This window comes from Nicotiana tabacum, chromosome 20 (genome assembly GCF_000715075.1).
Source record: "Nicotiana tabacum cultivar K326 chromosome 20, ASM71507v2, whole genome shotgun sequence".
NCBI lineage: Eukaryota > Viridiplantae > Streptophyta > Magnoliopsida > Solanales > Solanaceae > Nicotiana > Nicotiana tabacum.
The window spans coordinates 23326398-23349200 of record NC_134099.1 but is presented as its reverse complement, the minus strand read 5'-3'; positions in this window follow the sequence as shown (position 1 = coordinate 23349200).

Genomic DNA, 22803 nt, shown 5'->3' with positions numbered 1-22803 from the left:
GCTCAAAATCTCCTTTTCTTCAAAATTTTCCTCTTGTCAGAACTCTCCTCTTCTCGAATTTTAAGCTCTTCCTGACTATCAACTAAGGCTGCATCTTGTTGATCATCGAATGTTTCAACCCATTTTTCTATTTTGGCCTTCATTCTCTTATTTATTGCCTTGAGATTTTCCATCTCTTTTCGACGTTCATGAGTTTGCTTCATTAAAAATTGAGTTTGCTCCCTTAAAAATTGAGTTTGCTCCATTATTTGCCTCAACAGGTCTATAGTCTGAGCATCATATTCCACATTCTCTACTTTGTTCGTATCAAACTCACAAAAATTATTAGAAATATCATAATAAGAGCTCGAAGAAGGATAAAAAGAATTAGGACATCCATCCCAATAGCCACCTTGACCGCCACACATATTACAAATATTCCACTCAAAAAGGATTGAGATTGTGCACCGAACTCGCTCCCAGAAATATTTTGATAATTTTCCACCAGTGAGGTCCTCCACAATATGGACAAGGATCATCAAAGTAAGAATAACCATCATTCAAACAATTTTCATTCCAAGATGCCATGTGAATATAAGAAAAAGAAAAACGAAAAAAAATACTAACTAAATAGGAAAATTAAAAACTTGAACAAAAATCTACTAAAAGCTAAAATTGGATAAACAATCAATAACTAAGTCCCCAGCAATGGTGCCAAAAACTTGTTGCGACCAAACACACATACAAGTATATGTGATCGTCAAGTAATAAAGTGACTCGAAAATGGGATGTCGAACCCATAGAGACTTAGATTGATCGTTAACTAAGCAACCTAAAATCAATTAATTGTCCAAGATAATCAAGAGTGATGTTTTTCTACTAATCTACTATTGCAGAAATTAAACAAGTAACAACTAAATCAACAAGAATGCAAATGGGTATGATGAGACTTTAATTTAGAGGAGATAAAAATTTCAAGGTTATGGTTGGTTTAACAATCCTATTAAGTTCAATAATCACACTCGTTAATCCAGATTATTTATGATTTTTAATTAACCAGATCATTTATATAAATAGCATGTTCCCACAATACTATTCGTATATCCACAATATATCAATCATGTATTCATATGGTATTGAGTGTATCATGAACGAATAGAATACAATATTTAATTAAGCAAAACTGTTAGGTATATTCCTATCATAACCGCAAAATCGTTCCTCAAGCCACGGATTCAAAAACAAGCTCTCTTTAATTCTACTTTAATCTAAACATGGCTTTCTGAAGCATAGCATAGATAGTTGGGTGAAATGGTACTACAACAAGTCACAAGTCAAAACTAGAATTAAAGAAACAACTACAAGATGATAATCTGTTAGCCCAAGTAAAAGTTTGTTTTGAAGATTGACAAAGGAAGCTCATGCATGAACTAGGTCCATCCCTTGTATACATAGACATGGGCAAATTCAAGCAAGTGTGATGCACGTGAAGGAGATAAGCTTAACTTGGTATAATTGATATCTTTTGATCAAAAAGGTTGCATAATTGATAAGGAGAAAGACTTCTTACTTAAAGAGAACATTGTCCAAGATATGGACGGAATTAGAGGTTGAAGTTAACTAGAACTCTTCCACCAAGGAAGAGTAGTATTAGAACTCTAGTTATTTTCTTCATCTACGAACTCTATATATTGCAGGATGTTCTCATATACAGGTACGTACAAAAAGCAAAAGTTAAACGTGAATTGAGAGCAAAATAGCAAGGCATTTTGTAAGCAGTTCATGTGTGATTCAAGTGTGCAAACCTGAAGCTACATGAACCAGTTAGAAGAACCAGTTCCAAGTGTCTGTCTTTTATCCTAGTTCAATTGTAGTAGGTGTTTTCTTATTGTACCTTTCATCTTTATCAAGAGGCAATTGTAATAGGTACTCAGAGTATTCAAATTAGAGTTAGCTTGAAGTTGTCGCAACAGTTAGAGGTTGTTTGCCACAATGGGATTAGACTTAATCCTAGGTTTACAAAAGTGTTTTATAAATGCAGTTTTTGGCTCAGTGATTTAGTGGAGAGTTTCGGAAAATCCTACTGAGAAGTAGGTCGTGGTTTTTTAACTTTTTGAGCTAGGTGTTTTCCACATAAAATACTTGTGTTCTTTACTTTCCGCATTTACTATTTCAGCAATAGTAGGTTAAGGAACACTTAGAAGAACCAGGTCCTTCTATAATCAGTTTAAGCAAAAAATTGGACACCACACAAATCACCCATCTCTTATGTGTTATTGACGTTAAAACATCAATTGGTATCAGAGCGAGTTATCCTTGAAGAGGCTAACACCTTAGGAACAGATCAAGATGAGTGAACCACCTGAAAACTGGGAAGGGCAATCCACTGCTAGGCCACTACTCTTTAGTGGTCAGTACTACTCTTGGTGGAAAAATAAGATGAGAGATCACATCATCGGAGAGGACTATGAGCTATGAGACATTGTCACCGATGGACCATTGGCTACCTTGAATTAAAATGCTGAAGGAGTAGATATGCCAAAGACAAGAGTTGACTGTACTGTTGAAAACCTGAGGAAATGGGAGAAGAATGCCAAATCCAAGAAATTCCTTGTTTGTGGACTTGGTCCAGATGAGTACAGTAGAATCCAAAGCTGTATCACTGCTAAGGAAATATAGAACACTCTGCAAGTGGCCCATGAAGGAACACCTCAAGTGAAGAGGTCCAGAAGAACTCTATTGTATTCCCAATATGAGAACTTTACCATGAAGGAAGGGGAAACCATCTAAGAGATGTATACAAGGTTCACCACACTGACAAATGTACTTAAGCCTCTTGGAAGGATTATTCCTGAAGAAGACAGAGTTGAGAAGATTTTGACAAGGGTTCTACTAGTCACTTGGGACAGCAAAATCACTGCCATTCAGGAATCAAAGAACATTTCCACTCTTAAGTCGGATGGGCTAATTGGAAATCTCAATGCTTAAGAACTTAGAAGGCAAACCATGAAGATGGATATACCCAAGAAGGAAAGGATCCTGGCACTCAGAATCACTAAAGGTTCTGAACTAGAGGATGATGAAATGGCCATGATCACAAAGGATTTCAAGAAGTATCTAATGAGAGGATATGGTCCTTCAAGAAGTGGAAGCTACAACAAACCAAAGGTTCCTAAAAAGCAAACCAATGAGGGGTGTCACAAGTGTGGAAAGACTGATTACCACATCAAAAACTGCCCTTAATGAGAAATTGAATGAAGAAACGGGAAGAAGAAATAGGTTCAACCCAAGAAGAACAAAGGATCAACACAGGCTATGCTATTGCTTGAGGAGAAAGATCAGATGATGAAGATGTAGATGAACAAGCACTTATTGGAGAATCTGATGAGGAATCTGAGGTAAATGTAATTCATCTCAAAGACAAGATTAAATTTTTGTCTAAAGAAAGGCTATTTGAGTTACTTCTACATTTCATTGATGAATCTGAGGATGTAAATAATGAAAAGGAACATTTGTCTAAGGAATGTGTGATTTTGAGAGCTAAGTGCAAAAATCTAGAACTTAGGGCTAGTGAAAGTGAAAGTAAAAATGCTATGTTAAAGACCAGGTTCATGAACTTGACACCACTATCCTAGAGCTTAGATCTGAAAATCTAAAATTGAAATTAGGAACAAGTAAAAAGAAAGTTGATCACATATAACTCACTTTAGAAGAAAATGTAGGAAAAATAAAAGATGAGTTGTACAAAAGAGATGAGCAAATAAGAGTCCTAAAGGAGGATCTAAGCAAGGTCAAGCATGAGCTAGAAAGAACCTATAAATGGAACAGGTCCTTCGATGCACTTTTATGGCTACACAAATACCATAGTAGCAACAAGAGAGGACTTGGCTACGGGACCCCTGCACCTAGTGGGATTCCAAAAGCAAGTACCTCACACTTCCTGAGAACAAAATTTTCACACAGTGTGGTAAAACTGGACACTATAAAAGAGAATGCACTACAAAAGAAAAGTCTAGTCAAAAGAATAAAGAATTTGTTCAAGGGAAAAATAGGCTGCCAAGTTGGGCTAAAAAGAATCTGATTCACCCTTTTGCCTGTATAAAGGGGCCCAAACTAGTTTGGGTTCCTAAGAATAAACACTGATTTCCTTTTGCGGGTCCAAGTGAAGGGGAGCAACCAAATATGGTACATGGATAGTGGCTGCTCAAAGCATATGACAGGAAGCAAGAACCAGTTCCTTTCACTTGAGGACCTCAAAGGAGGTAATGTCTCCTTTGGAAATGGGAAGAAAGGTGAGATCATTGGGGTTGGAAAGGTAGGTAAGACTGATTCTCACTCTATTGAGAATGTCTACTTGATAGATGGCTTAAAATACAGTCTAATCAGTGTATCACAACTGTGTGATAGAGAAAACTTGGTAGCATTCACCTCTACCAAATGTTTTGTGATTAATCTTACCACTGACAAGATTATTTTGCAGGGAAAAAGAGTAAACAATATATATATTGTAGATCTGTCCACACTTTTAGAAAATGAACTCACTTGCATAAGTGTGTTGGATAATGATCCACTCATTTGGCACAAAAGACTTGGATATGCCAATCTAAGTCAACTCAACAAACTAGTCTCCAAGGACTTGGTGATAGGACTGCCTAAAATTAAGTTCAAGGAAGACAAAGTTTGTGAGGCTTGTGCAAGAGGGAAGCAGGTAAGATCCTCTTTCAAACGCAAGAAAATGGTAAGTACCACCAGAATGATGGAACTGGTCCATATGGATCTTTGTGGACCAATGAGAACTCTAAGAACAGGTGGTAAGAGATATGTTATGGTGCTTGTTGATGATTACTCTAGGTTTACTTGGACACTATTTCTGACATCTAAAGATGAAGCATTCGAGATGTTCACTTCCTTTGTTAGAAAAACTCAAAACAACTAGGTAATTAACTTGCATCAATTAGGTATGATCATGGTACTGAATTTGAAAATGCTAAATTTGCTTAATTTTGTGATGTGCATGGCATAGATCATAACTTTTCAGCACTTAGGACTCCACAACAAAATAGTGTAGTTGAAATAAAGAGTAGGACATTGGAAGAAATGGCTAAGACTATGCTTCTTTCTAGTAAACTACCTCATAGTTTCTGGGCAGAAGCTGTGAACACTGCATGTTACATCATAAATAGGTGCATGACTAGACCTCTTATTGAGAAGACTCTCTATTAGTCACTTAAAGAGAGAAATCCAAATATATCCCATCTTAGGGCATTTAGATGTAAGTGCTTTGTGCGCAATAATGGTAAAGACTCCCTAGGTAAGTTTGATCACAGAAGTGATGAGGGAGTATTCTTGGGATATTCTTCACATAGTAAAGCTTATAAGATCTATAACAAAAGAACTATGTGTAGAAGAAAGTGTACATGTGATTTTTGATGAAACTAATTTTCTTTCTGAGAGACGAGAACATAAAGATGAAGCAATTGGGCTGGTAAGAAATTCAAATGAAACCACATCCCAGACTGAAGCTGCACTAGAGGAAGGAACAGGTGATGGAACAGGTTCTTCTACCCAAGGCAACCTGACAGGGGCAACTGAACAAAGAGGAACTGAATCTCAAACCTGAATGGAACCTGTCCATGAACTTGTTCCTCAACAACAAAACATTGGAGGAACATCAAGAAGAAACTAGATGGTTGAGAAACCTTACAATATGTAGACTGGGTGAATGCAATGCAGGATGAACTCAACCAATTTGAGAGAAGTCAAGTTTGGCATATGGTACCAAGACCTAGGGACAGATCAATGATTGGCACTAAATGGGTCTTTAGAAACAAACTTGATAAAGATGGAACAGTTACACGGAACAAGGTAAGATTGGTGGTTCAAGGGTATAGTCAAGACGATGGCATAAACTATGATGAGACTTTTGCTCCAGTTGAAATATAGGAATCTATTAGACTCCTTATAGCCTTTGCTGCTTATATAGAATTCACTCTCCATCATATGGATGTCAAGAGTGCCTTCCTCAATGGCTATCTCCAAGAAGAAGTGTTTGTCAAGCAAATTCCGAGGTTTGAAAGCAAAGAATATCCTGATCATCTGTACAAACTTGACAAGACACTTTATGGGCTCAAGCAGGATCCAAAAGCATGATATGAAAGATTATCAAAAGTTTTGCTTGAGAATGACTACAAGAGAGGTAAAATTGACAATACTTTGTTCTTGAAAGAAAAAGGTAAAGATCTCTTGGTAGTTCATATATATGTTGATGATATAATCTCTGGAGAAACCTCTGATAAGTTAAGTAAAGAATTTGCTAAATTAATGGGGAGTGAATTTGAAATGAGCATGATGGGTGAGCTTAATTTCTTTTTAGTCTTACAGATTAAACAAAATTCAAATGAACTATGATCCATCAGCAGAAGTATGTAAAAGAGTTGCTTAAAAGGTTTAAAATGGAATATTCCTAAGAAATTGATACTCCTATTGCAACAACTAAAAAGTTGGATATAGATGAACATGTTTCATCTGTTGATCAGAAGTTGTATAGGGTAATGATTGGCTTATTGTTTTATCTCACTACTAGCAGACCTGACATTATTTTCAGTGTAGTCCTTTGTGCAAAATTTCAGGCGAATCCAAAGGAGTCTCACTTAACTACTGTCAAGAGGATTTTGAGAAACCTAAAAGGAACCACTAACCTTTGGCTTTGGTATCCAAAAGTTAGTAATTTTAATCTAGTGGGATATACTGATGATGATCATGCAAGTTTTCTTGTGGATAGAATGAGCACTTCAACTATGGCACACTTTCTTGGCTCATGTCTTGTGTCTTGGGCTACCAAAAAAGCAAAATTCAGTAGCCTTATCTACTGCTGAAGCTGAGTATGTTGTTGCTGCTTCATGTTGTGCTCAATTGCTGTGGATCAAACAGCAAGTAATGAACTTTGGAATTGATGTTATTTGTATCCCTATATTTTGTGATAACCCTAGTGCCATTAGTATGACAAAGCACCCGGTTCATCATAAAAGAACTAAGCACATAGATGTTAGGCACCATTTTTTGAGGGACAACTATGAGAAGGGTTTGATCACTATGGAGTTTTGTGCTACTGACAAGCAAATAACTGATATCTTTACAAAATCTCTAAGTAGAGATCACTTTGAAAGGAACAAGATAGAATTAGGGTGATTAAGATCATCTAAAAGAACCAGTTCAAAAATTTCACAATAAAAAAATGAAAAATTGAAAAAAGAAACCTTTTTGGTTAAAAAATTTGTAAATTTTGTACATAAGTAGATTAGATCTTGCTCAATCTCATACATTCAATAGTATACTCTTGTGCCGTGTGTTAAAGTGACTCATTAATCTCTAATGATATTTTTTCTATTTTTGGGAAATTTAGACTTACACAAGAGAAGCTTCAGTGAAGAACCTGGTTTATCAAGATAAATAGTTATGTTTTCTACACTTTGCATAATTTGAAATAATTATATTTGGATCATGAGAAGAGTCCTAACTAATCCCAAATCCCTTTTTAAACTTATTCGTTACAAGTGAACCAGTTCCGTTCAAAAAAATCCTAACCAAATTGAATTACCTAGATTCAAGGGATAGCTTTGAACGTCTTTTCAAACTGAACTGCAGTTTGATTAGACTTCTGAAAAGTTTCCGTTACTGATCAATTGAATACCACCCCTTTATAATGATGAGGATTTAGTTGTGTCTTCACGTCTAATCTTTCAACCCATCCAAATATTCTCAGACCTCTCTCCTCTACTTTCTCACAACTTTATTGTCTTCCTACCCTAGCCCAAATATGTCAAACACCTCTAGAAATCCGTCAGCACCACCACAGGAAACCACTTCTACACCCTCTATCACTTCTTCAACCACACCAATCTCTAAGAAAAGTAGAGTAAAAATGATGGCTCGTAAGATTGTCGATGGAGGAGAGCAGATCGAGAAAATAAACAAACAATTGAAAGCATGTAGGGAAGAATAATCCTAGAAATCTAAATATTCATTTAAGTCTGCTACTAAGAGGGAAGAAAGTGGTTCTTCCAAAACTGAACAGGTATATTTTGGTCCTAAAGTTACTCTTGAGACAATTTCTGAAGTTGCTGCAAATTTGGAGAATAGATTTGTACTGATAGGGTCTATAGCAGTTGTTGAGACTACAGAATCTAGAGAAGTTGGTGGTAAAAATGAAAAGGGAAAATAAAAAGAAAGCAATGGTGCTAGGAGTGCTGTGAGGGTAGAGGGTAAAAGAGTGGTTGATTCTTTACCCACCCATATTAGTATAACCAAAGAAACAGGTGCAATGGTTGTTTGGAGAGAGGAATCTGTTGAAATAGAGGAGAGTGCAAGCAAAACAGTGGAAGTGGGTATGGTGAAGCTGCTAAAGGGTTGGTTCAACTAAGGAAAAATGTGGATGAACCTGTTCCATTTGAACAGGAAACCCTTGCAGACATACTGAAAAGAGTGACTGATAGTTATAACCCAAAGAAGAAGGGAAGTTCAAAGGGTAAAACCCCTAGCACTATTAGGGCAAATAAGAAAAAGAAGGCCGCACCTTCTGTCCCTTCTATTACTATTGAAATTCCTCCAATAAGAGGAAGAGCCACAAGAAGCCAGAAAAAACAGAATGAGGAAAAATTGGAGAAAGCCTTGGAGGAAAGTAGAAGAAAAGCAGTCACTAAGGGAAAGAAGACAATGAGTGAGCCTGTTGAAGCTGTTGATGTTGATGAGATAGACCTGGTCCTTCGAGATGAATATGAGATAGAAGAAGTGGAGATTCTGACTCCCAAACCCAAAAAAGCCAAGACTTCCACTAAGAAGTCTGTTTCATAGTCAAAATCTGTTGAACCATCCAACTTTAGCAAAAAAAACCAAGTCTGCTATAAAATCGGGAAAAGTGAAAATTATAGAGGAAGAAGAATGGAGTAGGGATAAAGAAGAAGATGATCTTGATGATGAAAAAGACAAGATGGCCAAGTTTGATAAGATGACTATTTTGAAAGGAAGACTTCTTACAGACTTGGAGGAGAAAGGAATGGTGTTGCTATTGGAGAAGTTGGAGTTGCAAGGCTGGAAGGAAATGGTCCTTCAGATGGATGGTAGTTTGGCTAGGAATGAAATTGTTGAGTTTATGGCAAATGCTGAGGTGCAAAGTGGAAGGGTTAGCAGTATGGTGAAAGGAGTGCAAGTATTTTTCAATGTGAAAGAGTTGGGCGAAATTCTAGGTGTACCTACTGAGGGGCACAATGACTATACAAAGCTCAAATGTCCAAGTCTAGAAAATCTTCCTACTGCCCTTTCCATTACTAGAAAATTCAGTGACAATGAGGAGGATATTGATCCCAAGGCTGCGTACAAAAGTGAGATGAAGCCACCCCACAAAGTGTTGCTCGAATTTGTCAACAAATGTGTTCTGCCAAGGCAGGAAAGGAGGCACATTGCAAACTTCATGGACTTGGTCCTGATGGAGTGTTTGGATAGTGGGAGGCAGATTAATTGGTCCGGATTTATTATCCAGTTTCTTGATAGGGTTCTAAATGGCACCAAGACCCATTCCATTCCCTATGGCTTTATTCTTATAGTTGTGCTTGCACATTCCAAGGTGTCTATGAAGAAGTGGGAGGTTGGTACAAGCAAGGATCATTTTGGGGAAAATACTCTGCTTGCTTGTGACTATGAAGTCCATGCCACTCCTAAAGAACATGGTTCATCCAAGAAGGTGCCAGTGAATAGCAAGGTGCTAGCCTTGGTGCAAGAAAGTGGGGCTAAGGATGTTGAGATTGAGAGCCTGAATAAGAGGTTGGAAGAGGTGGAGACTGAGAGAGATGCTCTCATAACTGAGCTAGCAAAAGAAAAGGAGAATAATGATGGAATTCTTCAAGATATGCTGAAACTGCTCCAAGCCAAAAACCAAGAACATGATCCTTCCCAGCCTTAAGCCTCCTAGACTAGTGTAGATCAAGCAGTGACCTACTTCAGGATTTCTTTTGTTGATTTTGATCATATTTCCAGTGTTTTTATTTCTTTTTATGCTTTGTGGTAGAATCTTATCAATCATCAATGAAATTCACTGACTTTTGCTCTAACTGTTTGTTTGTATTTCTTTGATGGTTAAAATTCTTAGCTTGATCTATGATGATTAATCCATGATTGCATTTGAAGTAGCCCCAGTGGCCATGAGTAATTTTTAAAATCTGGTTATCTTACTTATTTATGCAACTTTTCGATGATGCCAAAAGGGGGAAAAGGTTGTACTTTGAACAGTGAGTTTATAACCTAATGAACCTGGACCTTAATGATAAATGATAAAATATTCCAACATTGTATTGATGTTGAGCTGAGTTGGAATAGGGCTTAAGCATAGAGTTTGTCATCATCAAAAGGGGGAATTTGTTGGCCCAAGTAAAAGTTTTTTTGAAGATTGACAGAGAAAGCTTAGGCATAAACCAGGTCCATCCCTTGTGTACATAGACATAGGCAGATTCGAGCAAGTGGGATGCACGTGAAGAAGATAAGATTAACTTGATATAATTGATATCTCATGATCGAAAAGGTTGCATAATTTATAAGGAGAAGAACTCCTTACTCAAAGAGAATACTGTCCAAGATAAGGAAGGAGTTAGAGGTTGAAGTTAACTAGAACTCTTCCACCAAGGAAGAGTAGTATTAGAACTCTAGTTATTTTCTTCATCAACTCTATATATTGCAGGATGCTCTCATTTACAGGTACACACAAAAAGTAGAAGTTAAACGTGAACTGAGAGGAAAATATCAAGGCATTTTGTAAGCAGTTCGTGTGTGATTCAAGTGTGCAAACCTGAAGCTAAATGAATCAGATAGAAGAACTAGTTCCAAGTGTCTATCTTTTATCCTAGTTCAATTGTAGTAGATGTTTTCTTATTGTACATTTCATCTTTATCTAGAGGCAACTGTAATAGGTACTCAGAGTATTCAAATTAGAGTTAACTTGAAGTTGTCACAACAGTTAGAGGTTGTTTGCCACAACGGGATTAGAGTTAATCCTAGGTTTAAATATTTTGTAAATGCAGTTTTTGGCTCAGTGATTTAGTGGAGAGTTTGGAAAATCCTACTGAGAAGTTCGTCGTGGTTTTTTCACCTTTTGAGCCAGGTGTTTTCCACGTAAAATACTTGTGTTCTTTACTTTCCGCATTTACTATTTCAACAATAATAGGTTAAGGAACACTTAGAAGAACCAAGTATTTTTATAATTAGTTTAAGAGAAAAATTGGACACCACACAAATCAAACCCCCTCCCCCTTGTGTGGTATTGAAGTTAAAATGTCATAATCCGAATTAACGAAGAAGTAATTAATAAACATTAATAATCATGTCCACCACAACCTTAAAAACTAGAGTGCTTAGCTACTTATGTTCGTAGTAACAATATTTCAAGAATTTTGCATAAACAAATTACAAAGAAAAGATGAAGGAATGAAGAACTCGATGATTTTCTCCTCCAAACATTTTTCCACGTGATGTTCTTGCCTCAAAATTGTTTACCGTGAAAATGGGCTTCCACCGTGGAAGGCTAACCTCACGTTCTTCCCTACATGGGGTTTTTTGGGCTTCTTGTTGGTCTCCTTGATGAAAGCTCCTGTTAGTGTGGGAGCTTATATCGACGTGTAGGGCATCGCGTGAGACCGCATCCATATGAAATGGTTCTAGTGTGTTCTCAGGGTTTCGTGGTGGCACACCAACACCTGGAACATCCACACCACTCTCTCCATGGTTCTCAAGATTGTTGTTTACTAAGTCAGACATTTTGTCCTGAAATCAAAGATTCTTGGACAAGAAAAATGGTGAAAGATAACTTGTGTTATGTAGTAAGCCAGCAAGAAAACAATCATTATTATATTTAGCCCCACGGTGGGCGTCAAACTGTTTATCGTGAAAATGATAATAACAATTATATTTGATTTGTGTGGTTCTAAAAATACGTGATCTATTTTTATGCTAGTTGTCAAGCAAAGGGTGCTAAAGTGAAAGACTAGAAAACAAGATTATAACTAGAGAATGATATAATAGTCAAATCAAACAGCTGAAGATCGAGGCCTCGAGCTTGCTTATTCAGGGCCTCAAGGTCGAGACTGATGTCCCGCCGAGGGTGACTGAGGGACGACTAACAGTTATAATAAAATCAATGGTGGCTCTTTATGGCTAATGATACGCAATAAATGAAGAACAATGTATAGAATACAATAAATATAAGCGATAAATAGGAGTAATGAGATCAAGAGAATATGCTAGAGAGCAGAGAGAATGTTCTTGTGTATTTAGTACTGAGCAACAGATGACTACAAAATGAGAAGGATCCCCTTTATATATGAGGGGAATCCCAACATAGTACAAATGCATTAATTACAAAGATATAGGGTTGGTACAGCCATTTAATGTCTTGATTCGTTTTTTGGACTAGTTCATTAGGCATTGTCAGCTCTATTCATGCGCCTTGGGAACTTCACCCTGATCCACTGAGACCACCAACTTACATTTCCCCGAGGCTGGTTGTTACTTACACCACCTCGGAGTCGGTCACTGAGAATCCCAAAGTCGATCACTGAAAATCCTCGAGATGCCTTGATGATCGTGAAATCGAACCGTCGATTTCTACCATATATAGATAGTCCCTGCGTTTCCTAGAACAAGGTAATAGGAAGAGATTTGGAACTCCTACTCTTTAAGCATCATCATCATGACGTCAGCCTATCAGAGCATTAAATGCCATAACTTAAAGCCGCGCAAGGGTTGCTGTCAAACATGCCTATCGAGAAGCCCATGAACCTCTATTAGTTTGTCCTTTCTATTGCCCATATGGCTTCTATAAATGCATCAGTCATTTGATCATCCATACTTTTACAACATCTTCAAGCTTTCAAGGCCAAATCCATCCCCTTTTATATTCTTTCTTCTTCCATTCTTGATTCTTTACCTACTTTCTCAGAAAAGCCTTTCCACAGCCATGGCGAGAACCTCTAAAATAGTGCCTCGAAAAGAGGATGCTGCCTCTTCTTCTCGAACATCCAAAGGAAAGCACAAAGTGATACCTACCTTTGAACAGTGAAACCCCTAAGTTCAATGCGATGAAGGATTTTTCCATCGATAGACCCTCGTCTATACCAGGCTGATGCGAGCATGTGTCCCGATATATTAGCATTGTCACCGATGTAAGGAAAGTAAAGGAAGACTGCCAATGGAGGAAGGCGGTGCTAGTTGAGATCCCCCATTCTAACGAGAGCATAACGGACCATAAGGATGGCTTCCTTTATGTATATACATACTCATTCACCTTGCGGTCAATTCTTCGAACCATTCTTCCCCGGCAATAGATCCAGTCATTCTCGACTTCTGCGACAAGTACCGATTGATGCTCGGCCAAATCTATCCATCTTTTTGGAGGATAGTCTACATGCTCTGCCACTTCTCCAACAAGGTTGAGGGTTCTACCTTTACCCTCGACCATTTGATTAGATTGTACAAACCTCGACTTTATCAAGTTTAATTAAGCTTCACCCTCGGTCCAAGTTGTCGTTTTTCTCGAGCATTGATGAGGACAAGGATCCAGGGTGGATGAGCAGGTTTGTCCGAGTGAGGACCTCGGACATCATCCCGGCCAAAAGGATGTCATTCCCGAAGGAGTGGAACATACCTCGTAAGTACCTCTCCTTCGAACATGTTTTATTGTCTTCTTCTCTTATGAGAAATGATCCCCCCTTGGTTTTGCAGCTATCGTTTGGTGTCCTGAAGTAGTTCAGGATCTACCTGGATGGATTAGGCGATTGGATGCTTCATTCTCATTTCTCGGGTGGTCTTGCTCGACCCGGCTAAAGCGTGGTGGGTGGCCAAGAATCATGGTAAAACCCTTCCTACCACTTATATCATATTTTTATATTTCTTCCTCGTATTCTCTGAGCTGATAAATTTTGGCTGCTATGCTTGCACGGGCCTTGGCGACAGATTGCAGATGATACTGCCTCCCGACGATTAGGTGGAGACTTTGGAGCCTGATATGGTCAAGAAGAGGAAGAAAAAGGCGGTTGCTGATTCTCCTATGGCAAAGAAACCTAAATCACACATGCGTCGAGCTGCTGCCAGAACCTCGGCTTTAGCTTCCGGAGTAAGCCCTAGTAATGGGGATGAATATGATGATGATGACAATATCCCTTTGGTACAAAGGAGGAGGTCGGGCATGAATACCCCCTAAGCGTCTGCGCCAAAGGCCGCCGAGTCGGGAACAGCTGATCGCGCTCGAGCCCATGCTTCAGAGAATCTTGAGGAGGGCGCAGATATAGTTTCTGAGCCTCAGGCCGGACGTGGTGCGGCCCCTTCCGAGGAGACCGTTGCTGCTGGTTCTAAAAGGCCCAGGCCCGGAGCTTCTCAGGGATGGAGCCTTCCCCTTAGCGATATCGATGCCCTGGGCAGCCTTAATTTAGGTCCTCGGTTCTCAGACGAGGAACTCAGGGATGCTCAAGACCCAAAGGCTACCAATGTGTAGGGTCCTCTCGAGGGGGAGATGGGCTTGACAACTTCCTTGATGGCATTGATGATGTTAGTGAAGACATTGATCTCAATGCTCCTAATGCTATCGAGGAAGCGGAGAAGTTCCAAGAGAAGGTGATAGCTTTTTATGTGCACTTTTCTAGTTTCAAGTATCTTTCCTCATTTTTTTGACTTTTCTGTTTCATTCTAGGCCAAGAAGATGTATGATCACGCCTTCTCTAGTCTCCAAGATGAGCTTTCATGTAGTGGAAAGGAGGTCGAGAAGCTCACCTTGGGAATGTAGGAGTGGAAGGCCTCCTTTGCCCAAAAGGAGAAGGAGTTAAGTGAGTTTCGGGTGAATTTGGAGAGAGCGCTTCGAGACAAGGCTGGCCTTGTTGAGCAGATGACTTTGTTATTCATAAAATCGTTCGCCATTCTTATAATTCGATATTGACTTATCTTTTTCCTTTGTAGATCGGGCAGAAGGATGTGGAGATCCTCGAGCTGATGAGGTGAAACAAGGTTGCAACCTCGGAGTTGGCGTTGACCCAAGGTCTTCTTCAAAATGCTTGAGAAAACATTTCTGCATTATCTGTGGCCAAGTCCGAGATCGAAGAAAATGTCGCTGCTTATCTATGAGATGCCGCCACTGCGAATCAAATAGCCTGAGATTTATCATTGGAGGCTGTGCAAAAGCTGACTTGGACTGTCGCTTACGCTTGTGCAAAGGCGAGGAGGCAAGCCTTAGAGGAAGCCAGTGCTAAAGGTGTCTATCTCTCACCTGAGATCGAAGAGGCCCGAGAGTTGGATGGAGAATTGGAGCTCTTAGTCGCTTTGGATGAAGGTCCCGGAGATGGTTTAGAAGGCAGTGGCGATGAAGAGTAGGTCTGCATTGCCTTTCCTTCTTTTTTTTGCGTATGTATTCCCGGGGAAACAGGTCTTGTAAAGATGCCCCTTGCAAATATATTTTTTGGCAATGCAAGAAAATTTTTCTGTTTCAACTTTTTGAATTCTTTATATTCCAGCATTCATACGGAGTTAGCCTTCAAATTTTGATGTTGGCTCTTCGGAGTTCATACTTGGAGTAATCAGGGCCCTCAAGATCGGGTACCATCTCGAGATTAGGTTGTTAACTTCTTTAGAGTTGATGCTTGTAATAGTAGAAATCTTCGAGGTCTCAATGTTTCCCAAGCACTACGTGACAACATTATTCATGCGATATAATAGTGGGGCCCCCAGGGCAGTCCCACCAGTACATTTCCAAAAAGCGGTGCTTTCATGGTCAGACCTAATTGGTCTTCTGTCTAGGCGAACAGTAGCCGCTTGTCTCTATATATGTATTCGCTCATTTCTTAACTAAAGATTCTGCTATTCTAGGTAATCCTCCCTCTCATAGGACTTTTGTTCTTTGCGCTAGCTCTTTCGTCATTGCAACTCACAACCTTTGCCCCAATCTTCATCCTCCTCTTCCTATTTTACCGTAGCTATGGCTGCTATATCGGAACCCGTTCATCAAGGGGAGGAGAGTTCTGCCTCTATTGCACGTGCGGTCGGTGGTACACCATCGATATCCGGTGAGCTGACCTCAAGGTGTTTCGTCTCGAGAAGAGATTTTACGCTGGAGAGACCTCCCAACGTTCAAAGGCATCGGGAGCATGCATCGAGGTTAATCTCTTCAATAAGGGAGGAACACCTCGAGACGATTAGGAAAGACTACGGATAGGGGGAAGGAGTGGTACTGCAGGTACCTTCCCCATAGGAGAGCATCATGACCCATGTCGAGGGGTTCTTGAGCATATATACGTATCATTTTACGTTGGTTCCCCCCGACAGGGGTGTGCTTGAATTCTATAGGAGGTATCAGGTTATCCTGGCGCAGGCTCACCCATCCCTTTGGAAGATAGTGCTGATGATAAGGTACTTTGCGGATAAGGCCGGGCTCGAATTCACCCTTAGCCACCTCGCTAGGTTATATCGGCCTCTGCATTACCAAGGCTAGATTACTCTGCGATGTTGATCCACTCGGTCCCCTGCCATTAATGATGAAGAGGATGAGGACCGAGGGTGGATGAGCCGGTTTGTTCGAGCACGGACAGTCGATCCCTGGAGAGTTTTTGCCATTTCCTAAAAAATGGAATATCACGCGTAAGTGGTATACTTGTATTTTTATCGCTTTTTCCATAGTGGAAGCGGGCTCCATAAAGGCATAGTTTCATTTCATTCTTTTTAGCGATTCCTTGGTTGCCGAACGAAGTCCCTGATTTGGCTGACCTTCTGGGTGTGAGGATGCTCACGGCGGGGCGAGTCCTTCTGTGAGGTGCAAAAGAGACGAGTCGGTCGGTCTTCCATCTTTGAAGGCCTCTATTTTTGAAAGAACATTTCCCGCTCCCATCGAAGGTACTTCGAGGGACAAGGGTCATCCGGCACCTCCCTCTTCTCCTACAGAAGGCACTTCGGGGAAAACTGAGCTATCAGATGTATGCTCGACCTTTGGTGAGGCTCAGCGGCTTAGATCCATGGTGAGTTTTGGTAGCTGGTATAGGCTTCTTTCAGTCTCGTGTCTTTCTTATTGAGCTTTCTTTTGCAGGCCTTTAGCAAACTTAAGTCCGAGCTGCTTCGCCGTGAGGCTAGGCTACGGAAAGCTTTGGATGGGGGAAAATCCCTTGGGCTTCTTTGCACGAAAAAGGAAGACGAGCTGGTATACCTGCGGTATGACGAATTGAAGTCGGAACTACGAAAGCCATCTCGAAAGACAGGTAACCTACACTTTATGTCGATGTATGCTTCCCCTTCCACTTTCGGAGATTGATATTCCGATATTTCAGTTGAAGAACAAAACGGAGGAGCTGGAACGACTTTGGGGTGAAGTTGGTTGGATTAAACGTGAGTGTAACGAGCTGAAGACTCAGGCAGATGTCCAAGTTGCGGCCAAGGAGGATACTTTGGCTAAGGCTTCCGCTCTCGAGGTGCAACTCCGGAATGGTCGTGCAAACGATTCTGTCCGAGCGAATATGATTACAAAGCTCGAGTGTGAGATTTTGAAGGCGAAGGCCGAGATTGTGGATGACCGGGCCGAGGTTGTAATGAGCCGCACTAAGGATGACTAGAAAGTGGTGGTCTATTTGAAAGGATCTGCTGATGCTAGAGCTGAGATGAGAAGGGCTTTTGACTGTGGGAGCAGTAATAAAGAGTATATGAGGTGTAAATCTCAGAGAGAGACCCTCTAGGAAGTTCATTCTAGGGGCTTCGACCTCTCGGAAGAGATGAAGCAGGCGAAGGTAGAAGAATATGATGCTAAATTCCTTCTGTCTGATGCCGAAGATAGCGAGGACGAGGCCAACGGGTCATAGTCCCCAAGAGGGACGTAAATTTCCTTTTCTGTTTCTGTATATAGTACTTTCAAAGTACATTGTAAATAGAGCTTGTATTTTCTCACATATATGTATAAAAGGAAACCTTGCGGTTTTATTTTTCATGCATTTTCGTTCACCTTGATTTTAGCCAAATGAACTCGTTTATAATGAATCCTCAGATTTGTGATATATCCCTAGGGCTTATTGGGTAGCTTGTAGGCTCTTACGCGCTTGGTCGGTACGACCTTTCAGTGCGAGCTGGCGACAGCGGATCTTATGCTCTTGCTTTTAAGCGTATTTAGTTAACTATATTGGGTTCAGTCTCTGAATCGGGTTTTGACTTGAGCTCATTCGACCCTCAAGGTTTTGAATTTAAATTTGGCCCTTAGGCTCTTACGCGTTGGGTCGGTACGACCTTTTGTGTAGGCTGGCGACAGTGGCTCTTACACTTTGGGTCGATGCGACCTTTGATGTGGGCTAGCGATAGTGGCTATAACTCATTGGGTCGGTACGACCTCTTATAGGCTTTATTTTCCATCGTTAAGGACTTTTTGAAATTGTGTTTGCTTGACTCTTCGACGGTTCAATAGGAACCTCGATTGTAAGTCGTTATATGACGATGATCGAGCACCTCGGGAGGTTTGGCTCAGTGGCTGAGTATCTTGAAGCCTTATAGTTAGAGCTGACACGGTCGAAGCTTATTTGCCTATGTCGAGGGTAGCCTGTTTAACCGGTTCCTTTCGAAGTATATTCGAAGTAATTGAAGGCATGTGATTTTATAGCGATAGTAGGGCATCCTCGAGTCGTGTTAGTTTGGCTAGTACAGCCTTGTAAACGTAGCCATTTATGTTTGGTCGGAGCCTTTCAGTCCCGAGTGAAGTAGTTTCGGTATCTATATCGAGGGTATGCCTTTTTAGGGGTCTTACAAGTTCGATATATAGCCTTAACTTTGAGATCGGGTTTATGCCTTTAGTAAGGTCTTACGAGTTTTACATGCCTTTGAGGTTTTACAGTTATTGTATCTTGGTATAAGTGTGGTTCATGCCTTGATTGAGGTCTTACAGATATTGTTGTTGCCTTATATAGGTCTTACGAAACCAAGGCTACCCGCATGTGGTCTTATGGCCTCGGGCTTTGATAAGTCGATAGAGATGGCGATTGACGACAGTCCCCGAGTCATCGAGGATTTCTTGGCTCGGGAGCCATTACTTGTAAACTTGGTATTGCCTCATTGAGGGCTTACGTTTTCTTCCCTAGATGGGGTTTTCTAGGCTTCTTGTTGGTCTCCTTGGTGCACGCTCCTGTTAGTGTGGGAGCTTATATCGACGTGTTGGGCATCGCGTGAGACTGCATCCACAGGAATTGGTTCCGGTGCGTTCTCAGGGTTTAGTGGTGGCACACAAACACCTAGAATATCCACACCATTATCTCTATGGTTCTCGAGATTGTTGTTTACTGAGTCAGACATTTTGACCTAAAATCAAAGATTCTTGGACAAGAGAAAGCGTGAAAGATAACTTGTGTTATGTAGTAAACCAGCAAGAAAACAATCACTATTATTTTTAGATCATTGGCGCCAAACTGTTTATCTTGAAAATGGTAATAACAATTAAATTCGATTTGTGTGGTTCTAAAAATATGTAATCTATTTTTATGCTAGTTGTCAGGCAAAGGGTGCTAAAGTTAGAGACTAGAAATCAAGATTATAGCTAGAGAACGATATAATAGTCAAACCAAACGGCTGAAGATCGGGGCCTCGAGCTTGCTTATTCAGGGCCTCGGGGTCGAGTTTGATGTCCCGACGAGGGTGACCGAGGGACGACTAACAGTTATAATAAAATCAATGGAAGCTCTTTAAGGCCAATGATAAGCAATAAATGAAGAATAATGGATAGAACACAATAAATGTAAGCGATAAATATGAGTAATGAGATCAAGAGAATATGTTAGAGAGCAGAGAAAATGTTCTTGTGTATTCAGTATTGAGCAATGGAAGACTACAAAATGACAAGAATCCCCTTTATATATGAGGGAAAATCCCAACATAGTACAAATGCATTAATTACAATGATATGGGGTTGGTACAACCATTTAATGTCTTGAATCGTTTTCTGGGCTAGTCCATTAGGCTTTGTCATCTCTATTCACGCGCCTTGGGCACTTCACCCTGATCCACGAGACCACTAACTTACATTGCCTCGAGGCCGGTTGTTACATACACCACCTCGAAGTAGGTCACCGAGAATCCTCGAAGTCGATTAGTGAAAATCCTCGAGATGCCTTGATGATCGAGAAATCGAACCGTCGATTTCTACCGTATACAAAAATAATGTCCACCCCTCTCAAAAATAGGTTTAGTACCCCTTTTATACATGTCGGGGACATTTAGGGTTGAAATCCCCAAGTCTCAGTCGAATTAGGACAAAATCCGCCCTTTGGTGTCTCGCTTGGCGCCTGGCGCCAACAAGGGCAACAAACTTTTTGGTCTTATGTCTTTGGCGTTTTGGTTGGTGCTAGACACCAACCTGGAGAGTGAATATTTTAGCATGCTCTCAATGGCGTTTTGGTTGGTGCCTTGCACCAACCTGGGCACCAAACTTATACTTCCTCGAAATTCTTCCCTTTTTGACCTCAATTTGCATGCAAACTCCCCAAATCACTTCCAATTGACTTCTACACATAAAAATATCATTATTAAGCTCGAGTCACAAATATTCATACTAAAGTTAACAAGATCGAGGCATAATGCAAGGCAAATTACATGTAAAAATATGGATGTTTGGGCCGAAATAACCTTGTCCCGGACAAAGTTGGAGAAATTCCCGTCACCAGCGCCCAGGGCAACGTGGGGTGCTAGCCCTGGCGCTGTCTCTTTGAACATTCTATAAACTGCGCCACAGGTGGCGTGGTGCGCTGAAAATCGCATTTTTCCATTTTTTTCTCCGTTTAGACTCTAATCTCACACCTTTCACCCCCATGTTGCCTCCGGATGATTCCTACATATAAAAACACCACGAATTAACATAAATCAATACATTTTACATCTGAAATTCACGAAACAAAAGTTAAACATGAAGTGATATACATATAATTATAAATACTTTAAGTTAAATATCAATTCCACACCTCTATAAAGCTAAAATAGATCCTTCACGACATCTATGGGAATGTGAACTGAGATTTAACACTCTGGTGACCGTTTACTGTGGCCCTTTTATTGGAAGTCAATCAATATATAAGTTCCACTACTGATTATCCCATATGTATTCGTCTACTCTAATGATATTAACAAGAAGATATTTTCAGTGAACAGATTATTTTTATTTTGAAACCTTTCCTTAAAGTTAAGGAGAATAAGAAGAAAAAGAGCCTTTTAATTGAGATATCTCCAAATGATCTACTTAACCTAAAATTCAGAAGTTAGGAGATAAAACCTAGAGGGAAAGTATTAAACATTCTTTGAGCTACAAAATATGATTGCCTATCTAGTTTGCTTTGATTTCCTAAGTTTAATTAAGGCTTTTAAAGGTATCATAAAACAACGTACGACATACCAAAAACATAATAAAGAGCAAGTAATAAATGCATAAATAAGTCAAAGCTTCAAAAATAGTTATAACAACCTTAAGGAATGAAACACTATTATTGACAGTAACAATCCCTTTTGCGACAGATAAACTTGGACTACTTTATAAATTTTGGTTTAGTTTTAATTGCGATACAAAAACGACTATATGTACATATCGCCCGTGAAGAATAATTGGTAAAATAATGAAGAGAAAGGTATATTTTTAGCCACTCTCTATATATACATCTTACTATATATATATATATATATATATATATATATATATATATATATATATATATATATATATATATATATATATATATATATAAAAGAGGAAATAAGAGCTAAATGCCTATCACTCCCAAACTATTTACTCGGATTTTCCCATTTGGAAATTAATTACAACTCCTATCTAGGCAATCTAAACTTATTACCCGTAAATTCACTTGTCTTTTCCCTTTTAATTTGCTTTAAGCTTTTACCCAGCGTGAGGGGTAAATTGAAAATGCAAATCTTGTTTTTGTTCTGTTTTATTCTATGACTTTAATTCCAAGACTTCTGACTTCTGCAAAACATTAATTTGCCATTGGAGGACCTTGAAGCTTTGCAACGCATAAAGTGTGTTTGAGTTTGTGGTTATTTTGATCCGATTCTGACTGGGTATGTTCGAAATGTTAATTGGAGGATGTGGCTATATTCTGCGTCAATTTGGTCGAGATTTTAGAGTAGATTTTTAAATATTGGGTTGAAATTGAGTTGAACGGCAAAGAAGACAGATTTGTACTGTATACTAAAATGGTATATTGTATACTGTATTGGTATACAATAATTAATTCAAGAGTATATAATTAACTATAATAGTATACTACTAATTTTTTTTGAAAGAATGAACCAATCCTCTATATACCAAAATAACATATTATAAACCATTTTGGTTAATTCAATAGTGTATAATTTATTGCGTTGAACTGGCGAAGAAGAATATATACTATATACCAAAATGATATACTATATACCATTTTGGTATACAGCTCATTCCAATGATATACTAGTATAGTATGCTATATAATGTAATGGTATACTCTTATAATTAGGTCCTTTTAGAATTTTTTGAAATTTTTATTGACAACTGATATTATTTCAGTTTAATAATTAAATTATCTTTTTTAAATCTTTGCATACAATTGTATAACCTGTTGGTATAGCTATATATTATAACGGTATCATATGTTAGTTAATATTTTTTTATTGTATTAGCTACATTTAATTTATACACAATTTAATTTTTCTTTAATAATAGTATAAAAAAAAGAATAATAAAAATAGTGAAAACAATAAATGAAATTAGATATGAAGAGAAAAAAGAATATAAAAAAAGAATTTAAA